This window comes from Leiobunum rupestre, chromosome 10 (assembly GCF_980474605.1).
Source record: "Leiobunum rupestre chromosome 10, qqLeiRupe1.1.hap1, whole genome shotgun sequence".
Classification (NCBI taxonomy): Eukaryota; Metazoa; Arthropoda; class Arachnida; order Opiliones; family Sclerosomatidae; genus Leiobunum; species Leiobunum rupestre.
Window position 1 is genome coordinate 56517484 of NC_143393.1, and position 17976 is coordinate 56535459.

At 36.6% G+C, this 17976-nt stretch overlaps 1 long non-coding RNA gene across 1 annotated transcript in view; it reads left to right on the forward strand.

The window, feature by feature from the left end:
* LOC149926251 (uncharacterized) overlaps nucleotides 1-17976 on the forward strand; it is a 385527-nt gene that overhangs the window by 47929 nt on the left and 319622 nt on the right. The gene's annotated exons all lie outside the window — the stretch shown is intronic.

Below are 17976 nucleotides of genomic sequence, written 5' to 3' on the forward strand. Positions count from 1 at the left end.
AGTTCTTAATAATGACGTGATTCCGTCTTTCTTCAATTCTTCGACTGATATTGCATTCACTAGTGGTAAATACACGCTTGGTTATAAATTCATATATAATTCTTATAATAGTTTCTAGTGAAGGCTACCAGTAATTAAGAATTATCATTACAACTAAATAATTATATAAAAAATAATGTGATTTCTAAGCTAGCTTTAAAAAAAAATAACCGAAAACAATCTAACTTTTGAAAAATGACTCTTTAATATCAAAAATCGTCTGTCATACTCGGAAACAATTAATTGATCACTGATGTCGTTTCTAATATTTCTTCAGCTTTTAAAGAAAAAAAGAGTTACTCGAGAATGGTAAAATAGTATATACTTAAATTTAAAGTGCGTTTTAAATTGAAGTGATTCTTATTTTGTATTCCACTTTCACAATGGGAAAAGTGTCTTTCTCAAATGTTGTAGTTGTACTATTGTTAGAACTATTTAAATCCATAAGATAGAATCGTTCAGTACTTTGCTGATATAAAGAGGGACTCGTTCAAATGGAAATATTTTTAAACTTCATTTGAATATCATTAGCGTGTAAGTGGTCCATGTACCCAAAATTGAACCGCAAGTTCAGATATGCTAATACATAGAAAATATTATAAAAGCATCTTAACTCTACTTTTAATACATCAAAAAAAATTCCGATATTAAAATATTTCAAAATACTCAATTAATGTACTAAGTTACGTTAAAAAAGAGCCTATCGTAAACACGAATTCCTCCAATTGTTAAACATAGATTCCAGATTAGATGGTGTATGTATGATGGGTAAGACTCTTGTCAGAAAGATGAATTTTTATTTTAATACGTTAAAATAAATTTCGACTATACAAATATAGTTTTCGCATTTTAACTTTAAATATAGACTATTTTACCATTCTCGAGTATCTTGCATCTTGAAATTGTAACGCATACTGGTTACCATTTAATTTTGGAATGCATCGCCAAGCTAAAAATATAAAAATTGATAAAAACTTAAATGGCTACGTCCTCATCCGAGAACAGCGGAGATGGATTTTACATTTTGGGTGGGAACAATCGTTTGTTATAACCATTTTAGCGCGAAGAATCCACACCTGATGTAAAAACGACACTTTTAGCTAGCGAGAGGGGACACCCGCTGTGTCTATTTTACGCGCTGGGGGCAAGGGCCATCCTCTATCTACCCTTTACCCCTTAGGGCCGATATTCCGTAAGACGGATAGCTTTGCGCATCGTAAAAGTGTTTGAAAATAATGTTACACGGGGAAAGTGTTTGTCGGTGAAAATAGTTATGAATAGATACACAAAGGGCTCGACCCATTGAACTATTTGGATTTATTTCATAACACCACTCGCACGTGGAAAAAAGTGTTTGACAGATGCCGTAGGGGGCCCATTACTCGGGTTTATAGCTACTGGCTGTTTGCATAACATAATGTCAGAATATTCCACCAGCCCTACCGAATAGGGACGATCCCGCCTTTCCCGTTACTCGCCTTATCGCGAACAATCCTAAAAACGCATTACTAATCGCGTTGATTTTACTTTTAATGGGACTTGTAGAATTTCTATCTCTTTGGTTTACCAATATGGCCGTCGCTATACACATAACACCGCAAAATTTGACTAATCGCGTGAGTCATTGAGTCAACCCATTACGTCATCCTGATTACGTCATCAAATTATTATCGCTTTATAAGGGATTCATCCCCGTCATCCATCGGCAGTACACTACAAACCGTTTCTCGAGCATCATGTCTAAACGAAGCTGTGTAGATAACGTTCCAGCGCCTACTAAAATGTCTAAATTTGATCCGACTCAGCGGAAAGTTAACCCTCGGTATTCACTTTCATCCGAGCTTTTCGTTACTACGGGTTTTACGTCTGAGCTCGATATATCTGTAGCTCTATGCAATAAAATCACACACCAGGTCTTTGAAATGTCTTCGCGCGCCTGGGATGATTTATACGGCCACTGGGAACAAATAAATGATCCCCAACGGTTGCCCTTTCGATCACCGTTCCCGCTATCTGATGCGCTAGTGACCGCCGCCATGTCTGACCAAAAAGAATTAACCTTGCAAAGTACGATATCCGAAGCGTCGGTTGTAATCAAAGCGCCGGAAACTCGAGAATTGGACAGACTCAAATATTTCATTAATTCGCACATTCAACTCCTTAAAGTGAACCAAAAACTCTTTGAATTAATGGGTTACGTTATAACCGATAATTATCGTAAAATTTACGAAATATTGTATAAAGAACCATGTGCACCTAACAATTTATTTCTATCGGATGAACATGAAAGGTATGATACCGTTGTCCGCTACGCGTCCAATTACGTAACAGCATTTAAAATTATTGACGATTTTAAAGAAACAGTGGCCAACCAAAATATGTTTTGTGAATTTAACTTTTACAATTTGTTTAATATGGTATCTACCAACCATAAATATATTAAAAATAAATTGTTTTATCTTTAAACGTTTTCATCCCCTTAATGTACTGTAACTTTGAATGTATAAATAAAACCTTATAATTTGTATACACTCTGCTCTTTTTTTCCAAAACACTTTTACCGATGACCGCCCGCTATTTTACGCTACCCTTAGGGGCCCGAAAGTGTTTGTCGGCGAAAACCAACCAACTCGAAAGACAGGGGGGTGACATTCACTATGACGAGTAGGCTGTTTGCATAACATCGTGTCACCGCCATAGGGGGGGCAGATAACCTATTGACCTATAATGGGTTAGCACCTGGGTTTTATGGGTTATAACCCGGTATTTATGGGTTATAACATCGTAAATCATCTAACCTTTTGACCTAAATTGGGTTACCACCTAGGGTAACATCGTAAATCAACCTCGTAAAACAGCTAACCTTTTGACCCGCCGAAAATGTACGCAAAATGGGGGCCCCTACAGGGGCCCGTTCCACCCTATTTAACGGTTTATAGCTGTTTGCATAATATCGTTATCCACACCTCCTGTCGAATAGGGGCAGATAACCTATTGACCCACAATGGGGGGTTAGGTTTTATGAGGGTAACATCGCAAATCAGCTAACCTTTTGATCTAACCTTTTGACCCGCCGAAAATGTACGCAAAAGGGGGGCCCCTATAGGGGCCCGTTTCACACCTATTTAACGGCTGTTTGCATCGTGTCCACCCCGCCATAGATAACCTATTGACCCAGGGTAACATCGTAAATCAGCTAACCTTTTGACCCCCGCCGAAAATGTACGCAAAATGGGGCCCCTTCAGGGGCCCGTTTCACACCTATTTAACGGCTGTTTGCATCGTGTCCACACCGCCATAGATAACCTATTGACCTAACATCGTAAATCAGCTAACCTTTTGACCCCCGCCGAAAATGTACGCAAAATGGGGCCCCTACAGGGGCCCGTTTCACACCTATTTAACGGCTGTTTGCATCGTGTCCACACCGCCATAGATAACCTATTGACCTAACATCGTAAATCAGCTAACCTTTTGACCCCGCCGAAAATGTACGCAAAATGGGGCCCCTACAGGGGCCCGTTTCCCCCGCCCGCAGGTGCCCCCTTATCGGCATACAGACCCACTTATCTCTATTATTTATTAATTTAATTTGTTAGATTATATTTTAGTTTTATTTGTAGTGTTTCATATGTTGTTAAGTGTTTAAAAAAATATATTGTTTGAAATATAATAGTTATTAAATATTATAATAACTAATTGTGTTTTTACTTTTACTAAAACTAACATTGTTTTAAAATAATAATCTATTAAAATATTTGCAAAAAAATGAAAACTTATTTATATTAGTTTAGTTATTTAAAGTATTTTGGGTGAGGCCAAAAGCCGCCAATGGTATAAAACGAAGGTCGAGAATTCGTTTCCCCATCTCGAAATTAACTAATTAGCATTTTAATTGGCGAAAAAACGAAAAAAATAAAAAAACGACACCAAAAGTGAATCAGCGTAAGTATTTGGTGGGGTCACATATTACCACCCATATCTCGGGCCGACCTTGTCCGATCGTGTCCCAACTTGTTGGGAGTATAGACTGAGGCTTATGGGTGGTGGACAGTGCTCGAGCGTCGAGGTCAAGGATCATCTTCAAGGTGAAATTTGAGATTGAAAACAAAAATATGTTTTTCGATTTTTCCAAGGTTAAAAATTTTGTTTTTGGAAAATATTTTGGGGGTGTCTTGGGGGGGGGGGGGGTTATGGCGGCCATCTTGGAAAAAATGGTTCATATTTAGTTATCCTCTACTGATATCAACCGAGGAAACAGCCATGTGATTACCTATCGTTAGATATACATGTATAAAATACCGTCCTAAGTTAAGGAATTAAAACTTGGACGCCACCCACCCTCAGGATACGCGGGTGGGCAAACGAATACAAAAGCTGTCGAGGCCATGTGATTTCCTATCATTTGATATATAATTACCATCCTATGTTAAAGGGTGGCCACCGCCCACCCTCGGGATACCCGGGTGGGCAAACCAAATTAACCAATACAAAAGCTGTTGAGGCCATGTGATTTCCTATCGTTAGATAGACGGAAAGTATCAAAAGTGAAATAGGTAAGCAAAACACGACGAACATAATTCTTTTAAATTATGGAAATTAGTGGAAATATGATTTAAAGAAATTCTTAAACTGGGATTCAAATGTTTTTATTTTTTGAAATTTATATTAAACATTTGGGTAGTTTAGGCACCAAACGTTATGTAAATTCGGAAATTCGTAAAAAAATACCCATTAATGTAATTTTTCAGAACATAAATTAATAGAATATGTCATTCTCGAATTTTATATTATCTCGTTGATTAAAATGGTATTTTCTTAGAGCAGATATTTAACATGGATTATTAACAACTGCATGAATCATATTATTGCAAGAATGTATTTATGTACTAAGAATATGGCACGACGGAGATTCTGTCCCCATGGTCGCATACTTTGCAGATTGAGGGCCTGTTGCAAAAGCCCTAGCCAAAGTGCTAGCCCATTGAATTTAACATGTGCGATTCTAGCAAAGCAGACTTTTGCAACAGGCCCTAAGTTTGACCACTTTGGTTTTTTTGGTCTCACTCTTTCACGTAGACGCGAGCGTAGATGATTCCAATCTAATACTTTTATTGTTCTATCGAATGGGAACACCTTTTTTTCGGTCACTCTCCCTTTAAGGGGGTTGGTTGGAGGGGGCGGAAATTAACGGCACTGAGTGCGCGTCAAAGAGTTCTATCGAATGAGACCAACTTGTTTTTTGGTCACTCTCCCTTTAAGGTGGTTGATCGAAGGGGCGGATATTAACTAATAATATAATAATAATAATAATAATAAAAACTAATAATAAAGAAATAAAATATTTTCGGGTATGTTTGGACATTTCCAATCAAATTGAATAATTAATTTACTGTATGAGCCCCATTGTCTAAGTTATTGATTTTAGGGTCAACGACTCAAGGACACCCAATATTTCGGATATATTGCCTATCGTTATTTACCTTAATCTGTGTCAACTATAACTCAACCGAACTAATTGTTACCAACGTTTTAATTTAGTTGCAATTCTGATTCTATAAGTAAAACTCGATAGCTTTCTGTGTCGAGTCTAGTATTCCAGAAACGAAAGCGCTTTAACTAGATCATCACAGAACTGACGTCCCAAAACCGTTGTTGGATTATTTTTTTTTAGTGATTGTGGATTTGTGTAAGGTTATGATAAATATCTTGAACAACCTTGAATGTATTTCAAGGTCGATCTCGTTTGGAACTATTTGAACAAACAATTTCATGAAAAATATTCGTAGTGTCGATTTCGATTTCTAATGAATACCGGCGCTGGACGTTGTTCTCGATAAAACCTGAATGACGACGAGCGATACATTTTTTTATTACTCTAGTGCTCTGTTTTGAAAAAATACCTGTGTTCAGTAAAAAGATCCTTTACGAACGATATTATTTCAAGCTACGAAATTGAACGCTAGCAAAAAAATTGTAGAAATATTGACCGGTAATAATCTGCTAATGTTATCACCGATATCCGCTGTTCAGATTCGCCGATAGCTTATTCGTACGTTGACATTTCGTTATAATATCAAAATAAATTGGTTTTCACCTATAAAATACTGTCGTGAAGGAAAGATACCTAGGTTTTGTACTAAAATATTTAAAACCACCAGTTCAGCCCTTGATCTCGATTGAGGATCCATACAAAAACCGATTCTCTTGTGAATAGTATTCAAATATATGATATATTTTATAAATGAGATGGTAATAACCAAGGGCTTTGTAGTAATACCAGGTATTTTGTAGATGATTTGCCTCACAGATAAACGTCTCATTATAGAGTATTGAAGGTCAGATTGTTCGAGCCAGTGAATGAAACAAAAACCAAAATGTCACGAAATGCCCACCTTTGACCGTGTACCTCTATAAATATCGGTGTACTCATATAAGGAGCCCCATGAACCTCTTTAAACTACCGCCAGAGCCGAGCTAAGTTTTTTTTTGATCCCGGGGTAAATGTTTTGGACCCAGGGCTCCACTAACGTATTCAAAATGTTGTTGACTTTCTCCCCCTCCTTGACCTAGGGGCCGCAATCAGTACCTCATAGGCCCTTTACGGCTAGGACCCGGGGATATAGACCGTTCTCTATTAAATGAAAACACGCGGCCTGTAGAGAGAAAGGAAAGCCCATCGACAGTTCGAATCCAAAATGATGAAAAACGATACATAATGTGCTTATTATACAGTATAAATAGGTAATATATTAAACAGGTGGTTCGTGTTCGGTTTCCTCAGCGGTTGGTTCCTTAGCGTTTGGCTCGTCAGCGGTTGGCTTGCCAACGACTGGCTCGTTATCGCCATCCAACTTATTTTTTTGGGGGGAAGAAACGAAGTCCTCCGCCACAAAAGTATACAAATAGTCACCCTCGTATCTTTAAGCTTGTCTTAGATTTTTATAACGCACATCATCCTTTTGGCCGATTGGAAATTCGTTAGTTCAAATTTAAGCTCTGAAGTATTCTTTGTGTTATGAGTATAATTGTGATTCTATACAATATGACCTATTCGATAGTTTCAATTTTTAATTTTATCTTGTATAGTATCATTCACACAATATAAGTTTCGTTGGTTCTCTTCTTAAGGCTTAACTAATTTAAAACTTCGATTTGTCAGTCATTTCGGAACCTCTTTCAACGCGATCTAGGAGGATTTATACTCGATACAATAGCACGACTTAGACTTCGCCATTCCCATCCCCCTTCTCTCCTTTAAAGACATAATCAAATGGTTAAATAACCTACTCTCAATCGAAATATAGATGCAAATTAAGTACAAAAATTATATTTACATTATTTAATTGATTAAAGCAAACTTTTAATTTAATTAAATCATCGTGTATAACTTGCCAAAAGTATACGGAATTTTTATTCGCGGCTTGGCCGTGGGGATTACACAGCGTGGGCTTCTGGCGTTCAGAAGGTTGCAGGCTTTAATTTTAAAAACACTCTAAAGTAAAAACGTTTGTACTATAGAGTGTTGTTAAATTAAATTTTAAAGAAACCAATTTAACACAGTTAAACTTGATATCATAGGTCGGGGGGCTCAGGGCTTCAAAGATCGCCAATGCCGTAGGTTACGCTGGGGCTCACGAGCGCAGTCGCTCTCTGTTGTATATTAGAATGCCGATCTCTGCTTTATATATAATGGTTTAATTGAGAGCCGTGCAATGAAATAATATCATCTTCTTGGCGAACTTGTTTTAAAGTTAGAATACCATAAGTAATCTATTGGAATAAAAGTCGAACTTCCCAGCAAACATAAATCGTCCCTGGGAAGTCCCAGCATTGTCCATAGAGCCCAGCTTGGTCCCGTCCAAAATTCGTTCTACGGGACGAATAACGGACGCCCCATATTAGTCCTCGTAGTACCAATTTCGCGACATCCGATAATCAGCCCAATCGACTTCGCATGGATCTCCACTATTCATCCGAAATGTTTCGTCCATCAATGCTTTCATGGAGGAATAGCAGAGGAGGGGAAAGGATAGAAGGCGCTAAATCCGACAGCGTAGTGCCAGTTCGAGGCGGGCGGAAAAAGTTGGGGAAAGTCGAGGTATACTTTTTTAATAATTCAAACCCTAACCGCTAGATCGCACCATGATCGCGGCATGCACTGCCTTTGTTGGAATGTATGAAAACATGGAGGAATAGATAAAAGTCTAACTCGACATACCCCCCGTTTCGACATCCCCCTTTACGCGATTTCTGAACAGGAACGTCAGTGCTTAGCCCAATCAGAACTATCAATACCACTAAAGGGCTATTCCTCTATGATTCTATCTAGAGGCGCGTTTATCAGCAATTGATCTTAATTTGTTTCACTTGTATTTGTAACTGAGCCGATAATGATAAATGAACAACAAAATATTAATTTTATTTTGAATATTATTATTTAAAATTACGAGTTAATTTTACGTGGATTAATGAAATTACGTGTTATATCAAAATTACTTATCTGTTCTTAGTTTTTTTATACTATTATTTTCTTAATTTTTATTTCCATTATTTTCATTGTATTCTGATGATTATTATCTTATTTGATGAATTATTACTACAATCACAGCCAATTACTTAGAGTGCGAAAAAGCTGATCTAAATTGGCCATGCTAAAGTACTTTTAAAATACCTGCTAGCGCACTTTGACTTTGTAGTTATTTTGTACGACGCCATTACTTGATAGTTCGGATGAGGTACATCGGTCACCATAATGCGTTCTACACAAACGTTAAAGATTATAACATAGTAATCTCTAGTATCGCTGATAAATTATCATAAGATTAATTATTTTATTAAAAACCTGTTTGATTTTTTTAATGGTTTTAATTCGATTTTTTTTGTCTTTTACAGAGGTAGGAAGACAATATGTTTCATCAAAGTCTATTTTGACTCGTTACCTTTATGGAGTATTCATCTTCACTCTCACTGAATGGTGGACTTGAAGACTTCCAGGGTATCAAAATCTCGTTGATTAATCGTATTTAAACTGTTGAGAAAAGCTGTAATGTAAACGTTGATATTACATAGCGCGATGACGGGTGATTAGACGTTTTTTGTAACGTATAATAAAACGTTTATATTTATACGTATTGAATACGTTACAGCAACGTATTTGAAACGTTTATAACCCAACGTATTGCATACGTTACAACCCAACGTATTTAAAATGTTTTCATTTCAAATTAAAACGGTTTCTTTACTAAATATCTTCGTTTTAAATCACCTTTAATTAACAATTTTGTCTACGTATAATTATGACTAACATTATCCATTTAGTTTGTAAAGCATAGTTTCTAAATAAAACGAAAAGAATGACCAGAACTGCTTTATACTTATTTAAAAAAATTCTTACAGAATTTTCAAAATCAGGTAATTCAAATGACTAACATGCCACTCCGAAAGAGTTAAACTTTATAACAACTTAAACCAAAGAAGTAGTCTAGGGAGAGTTCGATTATGAATATTTCTACTGAAGGTGCTCGTGCGAGCTGCTGTAGAGCAGAAGCCCGCTTAAATAGTAATCCTCTATAGTCTTAGTCGATAATTCAAAATAACGGTCAAAAACGCCGCCGAACAGTTAAGTAAAATATTTTCGGTGGCGTAATCGTCGGCCATTTTCGGTGTGGAGATGCAGGCAAGGCTGCCTGATTTTGATAGACCGAAAACGGCCAACTCTCTCAAATGTTTTCGTTTTCAAAACGAAAGTTTTGCGGCGTAGCTATCGACTAATACTATTATATTTTAGTGTGTTCTGCTCGTAGGAGCTCCTTTTGTAAAAATATTAATAATTGAACTACTTTTTTACCTATTGTCATTATCTTCTTGTATTATATTTTAAATATTGTTAAAATTTGACCGACTCCTTATATGAAAGCTTACTTTACCCTAAGCTGACATTAACTTAACAACTTGGAATTACATTTCAAGGAAAATGTTTCGAATTTTGGCTCAGGGTGAAAAAACTTATTAAATCTCACACTTCAAGTATATTTCTTTACGCTTCAAGATAAAAATTAAAGATATATGAAATATTTCTGGACCAATTGGACCATCTCCTCATATGAGAGCTAGTTTACCCTAAACTAACATTAATTTAACAACTTGGAATTATATTTCAAGGAAAATGTTTAGAATTATGGATCAGGGTGAAAACAAATTAATCTCAAACTTGAAGCATATTTCCTTGAAGTTAGGTGAAATATTTCTGGGTCAATTTGACAATCTCCTTATATTATAAATTGGCATAATGGCCACAGAAGGCTAAACCCAACAGCAGCTCAGTTTTTATTATATTTTAAACTGGGTTTAAAAATTCCAGGGAATAAAAATCCCTTAAATGAAATTAGAAATCAGTTTAGCCATTGAAAGAAAATATTAAACATAACACGTCACCTTAAAAAAAGCTTAAATTACAATTAAGGGTAATTATTTCTGAAATCATCAGACTTTGCTGCATGATAGTAACAGATATTAACCAAATTTTTTCTGTGGGTTCGTCTACCTCTACAATGAAGATTTCCGAAGTTTACCAGAAAAATTTCAAAAATTTTAAAAGTTTTGTTTTTTTGAAATTTGATATCTTTTGCCTAATTTTGGTGTATGTTATTGACATTTATTTTAATATCGCGTTCGCTAAAGGTTGGAAAAACATAAAAAAGGGTATCCTAAGGTAAAACCGTACGCTGAAACGGAATTTGGAATCAATTTCTCTTTATCTTCTATAAATTTCGATATACGAGCCAAAACGTGGGGTGACACTTAAAAATTTACTCACTAGGCGGCGCACCTCCAAGAACAACAAGACTTTTTTCAGTGCATCTTTTTATACACAGAAACGTTCTTGTAAAATATCGTTTTGGTCTAAGCATTATTTCTATATAAAAAAATATTACATTTTTATCATTTTTCACCAATTATTTTACACCGCTAACTTCGTAAGGGGCAGACGGACAAGAGATAACTGTCGGCAAAATAGTTTACCTAACCATTTCTACTTTCTGTCCGTTATCTGCTTATATTTCCATTTTTACGTGATATATTCAAAGCGCCGCTTAACTGTCTTTAGACTTATTTTGATTTAGATTTATTTTAGATAGTTTGAATGTGATTATAATGGACGTGGAGAACTCTACTCAATCAGGAGATTTAGAAAGTTGTTCAGTTCAGAATGTCATAAAACTACGATCACATATGGCAAAGTCGTTTTCTTTCCGATAAGTGAGCTATCGCAGGAGTCCAAAGGACCTTTGTTTCGTAGAATTGGTCAGTCAATTGATAAAATTGACAGCACCATATGTTTCCATCATGATAAAGTACTATTGTGTAAGTTTTCGGAATTGCAAAGAAAATGTGGCGATACATTCGAATTTCATAAAACAATGCAGGTTAAAAAAGGAATAAGGGAAATTTCAAATGAACCTGCCGATATTTTAACAAAATTATCAGGTAAAACAATTTTACCTGGCTTTAAAATTTGCTCTAGATGACGAAATTACAAACCAGTAGAATCTGAGCCTAGTTCACAGAACACAGATTCCTCGATTAGTGGCAGTCAGCAGGCTTTATGTCAAAATGTATGTTTGACCCCTGAAGCAGATTGGGTATCCGCCGAACAAAGTTTTGCTCGTAATACTCTTAATCAGAGTTTATCCGTTCTGGGCTGTTCTCCGCTACAGTGTGTCAGAATTTTTAGCCCGGTGTACCTAGTAACAGAGACCATACCACCGGAGGCCTATCATCATAGTGCCCTACGCCAGCGTCCCCGAGCCCGGACAGGTGACAAATCCAGCACGGGTAGCAGTACCCCACTACTGATGGTCAAACCTTTGACGCAAGCCACTCAACCCAGCAGAAGGTGTAGCAATGATTGGACCAATCCCCACTTCGCACACAGCAATGGGATTAAGAATGGATGCTGTAGCAACTCCAGCTGACACCCCACCTATGGAGGCAGGGAGTCAAGCCCTTTGGAGAGAGCTCCTAAAGAGGAACGACGAGCACACAGCAGTCCAAGTAACCCGGCACAGCTGGCACTGGAGATCCCGGTGTAATTCCAAAAGGCCGGGAAACAGGCCCGCCACCCCACAGCAGGCTACCCAATCCGCCGAGGCGGCCAGTTTGCACGGACCTTCTCCGTTAGCCTGAGCCGAAGCTCAGTATCCAGCCCATACCTGACCGAAGTCGGAGGACCATTTGACCAGAGCTAACATCTCCCATGTTCTCCGCTACAAGCAAGCCGCTTTTCTGTGGATAGACGGGCATCGTATGGTAAACGAAAACTTGAGACTATTCAACATATGTTGTAAAAAACAAGCTGGCCACTGCTGTTGGCCCATTTGAAAGTGATATTTTGGAATGCGAAAAATGTTCTGATTTGGACAAATTGGTCAGTTTAATGAAAGAGTAACTTCATGTATCAAACAGGAGGATGAAAATTCAAATACTTACCTTAGCCCCTCCTAGCTGGTCAATCCCTAAAATTGCAGAGTTTTTTCAAGTGTCGCACTACCTTGTTAGAAAAGCTCAAGATATCAAAAGAGCAAGTGGAATATTAGGTCTACCTGAAATTAAAAAAGGAAAAGCTTTGGCCGCCGATATAGTTTCTTCCGTAGAAATGTTTTATCTCAGTGACGAAGCTTCGCAGTTGTCCAGGAAAAAAGATTATGTTTCGGTTGTCAAAGGTGGAACTAGAGTACACGAACAGAAAAGGTTACTTTTGGCTAACATTAACGAATTGCACCAAATTTATAAAACACAAACTGGGAACGACATTGGAATTTCAAAGTTTTTTTCATTGCGTCCGAAACAATGCATTACTGTCTCAAGTAAAGGAGCCCATTCTGTGTGTGTTTGCACAATACATCAAAATGTAAAGCTAATGCTGAGAGCACTTGGATTTACCGATTATATGGAAGTATTTCCTCTATATGTGTGTTCTACATCGTCCAAAGAATGCATGATGCACAGCTGTCCATCTTGTCCTGGAAAAGAATCTTTTACTCAATCTATTCTTGCAAAAGTTGCCGACGAATTGGGACTTAATGACGTTTAATCATCTAAGCAGTGGGTTACAACTGATCGTACAACATAAGTTACTTACGAAAGCACATTGAACGAATATCAAAACGATATTGCGTATAAATTTGAAAAACTATTGACACATCATTTCACAGCAAAACATCAATCGAGATATCTATCCGATTTAAAACCAGGATTATCCCCGCATATTGAAGCTGTTGTTCTTATGGACTTCTCAGAAAACTACTCTTTCGTCGTACAAGACGCTGCTCAAGGCAACCACTGGGACAATTCACAGGCAACAATACATCCTTTTGTCATTTACTACAAAGAAACCCCGGAAATTGTCAAGCACATATCCTTTATCGTTATAAGCGACTGCCTTAACCATGACGTTGTCACCGTGCACTTTTTCATTAAACAATTGGTTAGCTATTTAAGATCTTGTCTACCACACCTTCGCAAGATATATTACTTCAGTGATGGATGCGCTGCGCAATATAAAAACTGCGAGAGTTTCATAAACCTATGTCACCATGGAGAAGATTTTAAAATCAAAGCGGAATGGAATTTCTTCGCAACAAGTCATAGCAAAAGTGCTTGCGACGGAACAGGAGGTACGCAGAAAAGACTGGCAGCTCGTGCAAGTCTCCAGAAAACTGTGGATAACCAAATTCTTACACCTTTGGATTTATATAACCGGGCTCATTAAAATACAAAAAGGAATGACTTTCCAGTACGCTAAAAAATGTGACATAGATTTAAATCGTGATACTATTAAAAACAGACTTGAAAAGGCTAAAACCTTTCAAGGAACACGCAGTCACCACTCTTTTATCCCAATTAGTCAAACGGAATTGAAAATTGCCCGACTCTCGAGTGATGAATCATTTTTAAAAGTTAAAATCTGCGATGAGACGTCGCATCCACGGTCCGACTTCTTGCCTGGCCAATACTTTGCCACAATTTTGGACTGTAAGTTATATTTCGGAGTTGTCAGAGAAACAAATGAAGAATGCAGGGAATCACTTATTAGTTTTATTCACCCGCACGGAATATTGAGCTCTGACAACTGGCCAAATAGAAAAGATGAACACTTGATTTCGGAATTTGAAATTCTTTGTGTAGTTAAAAGTCCCACATCACCAAGGGGAAGACATTACTACTTTGCTAACGAATGTTTTGAGAAAGGCTAAAGCACTGTTCTTCAAAATGGAATAAATTGCATGGTAATTGTTTAATATAACCATTAGTGATTTATTTATATTACTTCAAAAAATTGCAATAAATAATTGGTCAAAAATGAGAAAAATGTAATTTATTTTTATAAGGAAATAATGCTTAGACCAAGACGATATTTTACAAGAACGTTTCTGTGTATAAGAAGACGCACTGAAAAAAGTCTTCTTGATCTTGGAGGTGTGCCGCCTAGTGAGTAAAATTTTAAGTGTCACCCCACGTTTTGGCTCGTATATCGAAATTTTTAGCAGATAAAGTGAAATAGATTCCAAATTCCGTTTCAGCGTACGGTTTTAACTTAGGATACCCTTTTTTAGCGAACGCGATATTTAAATAAATGTCAATAACATACACCAAAATTAGGCAAAAAAACTAAAATTTCAAAAAAAAAAACTTTTTGATTTTTTAAAATTTTTCCAGTAAACTTCTGAAATCTTCATTGTAGAGGTTGATGAACCCACAAAAAAAATTTGGTTAAAATCTGTTACTATCATGCAGCCAAGTCTGATGATTTCAGAAATAATTACCCTTAAAGTAAAGTAACGTGGCTTTGTTTTGAAAGCGATTACACTTCATAAAAGAGATGACAACAGCCTTAAGTGGCGTTTATATTTTACAATTATTATTTGTAAACAATTTATAATTGCGAAGTGTGAATATGATAGCTTTACAAATCAAGATACCAATATACAATTATTTGGGCAAGGTATTGTTTACAACTAATTAGGATAAAGTAATTTTGAAATGTAATCGAAGCTTAACATAGTGTATTGTGATCCTTTTTAACAAGCAATTACCCTTAAATTTCACTTTCAATACACTTAAAAATTATTCTAAAGCACAAAACATTTGTTTATGAGTAAATGGAAACAACACCTCATATATAATATTATTTTAAATGTTACTAGGTGCAAGAAAAAAAATCTTTACAACTATGGTAATGAGCATAACTTGTAATTTAATTTGGGCCTCATTCCTGCATGCACGATTTTATGTTTCCAAAATTATTGTAAGCCTAGGCCGGGTATGTTACCTAGTGTTAACGGTTAAGTTACTGCCCAATTGAACAAATACCTACTAATTTTATATTTCACCCTAACTAAATAAGTGAATAAAAAGAGCATTTATATTTTACTTACCTTTCTTTTTTCTTCCAACTCGTTTAGTCGTCTAACGTTTCCACCGTTTGTTGTTAATTAGTCCATGGTTTGCTCATCGTTAACGGTCGTTTATTCACGAGGAGTTAGTTTTCCGCGAAACAGCTGTTAACAATTTTTTTGCTATAGTACTACAAAATATGCACTTGTTTCAGTATTAATAACTTTTTCGTAGGTACCAATAACCAAAATCTTGGTTTTAGGGCTGATCATAGGTATTATGTATTTTATGGCTTATCCATTGTAATTGTTTAACAAGTTTTCAAGCCAAAATGCTACGCGTTTGAATAAGATTAGAATTAGTAGAGTTAATATCAATAAACTAACAACGTTGTTTACGTTAATGAAACGTTATCGCTACGTTATTTTGGATTTATCAAATGGGACGCGGTCTTAATCTCGGGTTGAACAATTGTTTTGTATGGACGATACGGAAACGAGTGTAGGTGGCGAATTGGCGCTAAAGCTTTGTCGTCTGCTTTAAGGTTCAAATCGTGTATCAATATTCTATACCACTTCTGTTTCTGCGGCTAGACTGTATTCGCTACCGAAAACGGTGTGGTGTTAAGACTGCTGCCGAAAGGGATTATTGTTTTCGGTAGTGATTTTAGCGAATAACGGTGATTTGGGCTTTTTAATTTCTTGGGAAAAAATAAGCTTTCTTTGAATAATTATTATTTAAGTAGATTTATGGTATATTTATTTACTTAAAAATAACGTTAATTTAAAACCAAAATTACCAACAAAATATCCTCATGCAGTTCAGTTTAAAATAAGACGTTATAAATACGTTTTATATCTATTTAGCAATATTCCTATTTAAAATTTGTTTTTGCAGTTATTAAATATCAACGTTGTAGAAAATTACGCTAACAAAAACACTGTATATATATGTGTGTGTAACTAAAATTGTATTTCATTTAATTGATGTGTAAATAATTTATAATTTTTGATATTGTTTGTAAACTCATTGAAAATTTTTGTATTTCTTATTGTATTTGTGATTTATGTAACAAGTTCATCTTTTTTTTGTAAATATTTCTTTATTTGTAAACCGTTGTATTCCGTTGCAGCAAAATCGGGGAAAGCCCACGAAAATTCCCAGAATCCTGGGACGGAGAGCTTAGGCGCCTGACACCATAGGTGTCCGAAAACTTTCCGTTAAAAGGATGGGTATTTCGAAGGGGGGAAACAAATTTGAAAGGGGTTTCCTGTTTCGGACACGTATTTTTTCTTTTATTAGTTAAAGAAAAAGGAAAGCGGGAAAAATATTGGGACATTAGAAAAATAATCGGACATGTAGTAGTCGCTAACGAACCCAGCGTTATAGTATAAAAAAAAATAGTTATAGAATTAAAGAATAGTTTGAAGCAAAAAAACCAAATTGAGTGTTATTCATTAAATTAAGACGCGACCATCGATAGATTAAAAGTTTCCCAAAACAGCAGTCTAGTGAGCGTTAAAAGAAAAAAATTAGCTCTCCCGGTTTTGTAGACCCCGGATTAGAAAATTCTACATCGTGCCGAAACCCGGGAAACTTTAGATAAAATCGGTCGCGTTAATAAAAAATAAATCTTATGGATCAAAGTGAGGACATTGTTACCAGAAACAAATCAAAAGAACCCAGCACTAAGGACCCCACAGCTCAAAAGATCCACCCGCCAACAGATGGACTAACGAAACCCACTCCCAAACAAAGTGGAAATCATCAAAAAAACGGGACTACGCAAAATTCAAGTAAAAATAGTGCCAGCAATCAAAACATGGCAGGCTCGACAACTCAAGAAGAAGTGGACAGAGCGAAATCGACTAGAGAGGCACTCAAAAAGACAACAAAAAAAGTATAGACTCCTTAAAACTTGCGTTAACAGATCAAGCTATAACGTTTGAAAGCTTAGAAGATGAATTAGCAATCTTACAAAAAAAAGAATGCAGGCTTTCACAACTAGAAAACACGGTGATTAGTCTTTTGGTCGATAAAATAGAAATAGAGAAGGAAGTAAGCGATGCCCAAGACTTCGTGGATGAAATCACACTCATCAAAAGTAAAACCAATCGACGTGTAAAACAACTAACCGGCAGCGTATCGTCAAATGTTTCCAGCGTTACGACCCAAGTATATTCGCCGAATCTCAACCCGCCGATCGTCGCTCAATTGAATCCATCGAATCTCATTCCGACGAACGCCGGTCCGCCGAACCCTATCCAGCTGATCGCCGGTCAATCGATTCCGCCGAACCCCATCCAGCCGATCGCCGGTCAATCGAATCCGCCGAATTTCACCCCGCAGAACGCCGGAGCACCAATCCAGCCGATTCCCGTACAACAAAACCCGCTGAACCAGCAAAACAATTGGTCAGGATCGTCGCTTGGAGGAACAACGAACGGAAGAGTAGAAGTGAAACTCCCTCGTCTCACCATGCAAACTTTTAACGGTGACGTCTCGAAATGGACTTTATTTTGGAATAGGTTTCGCTCT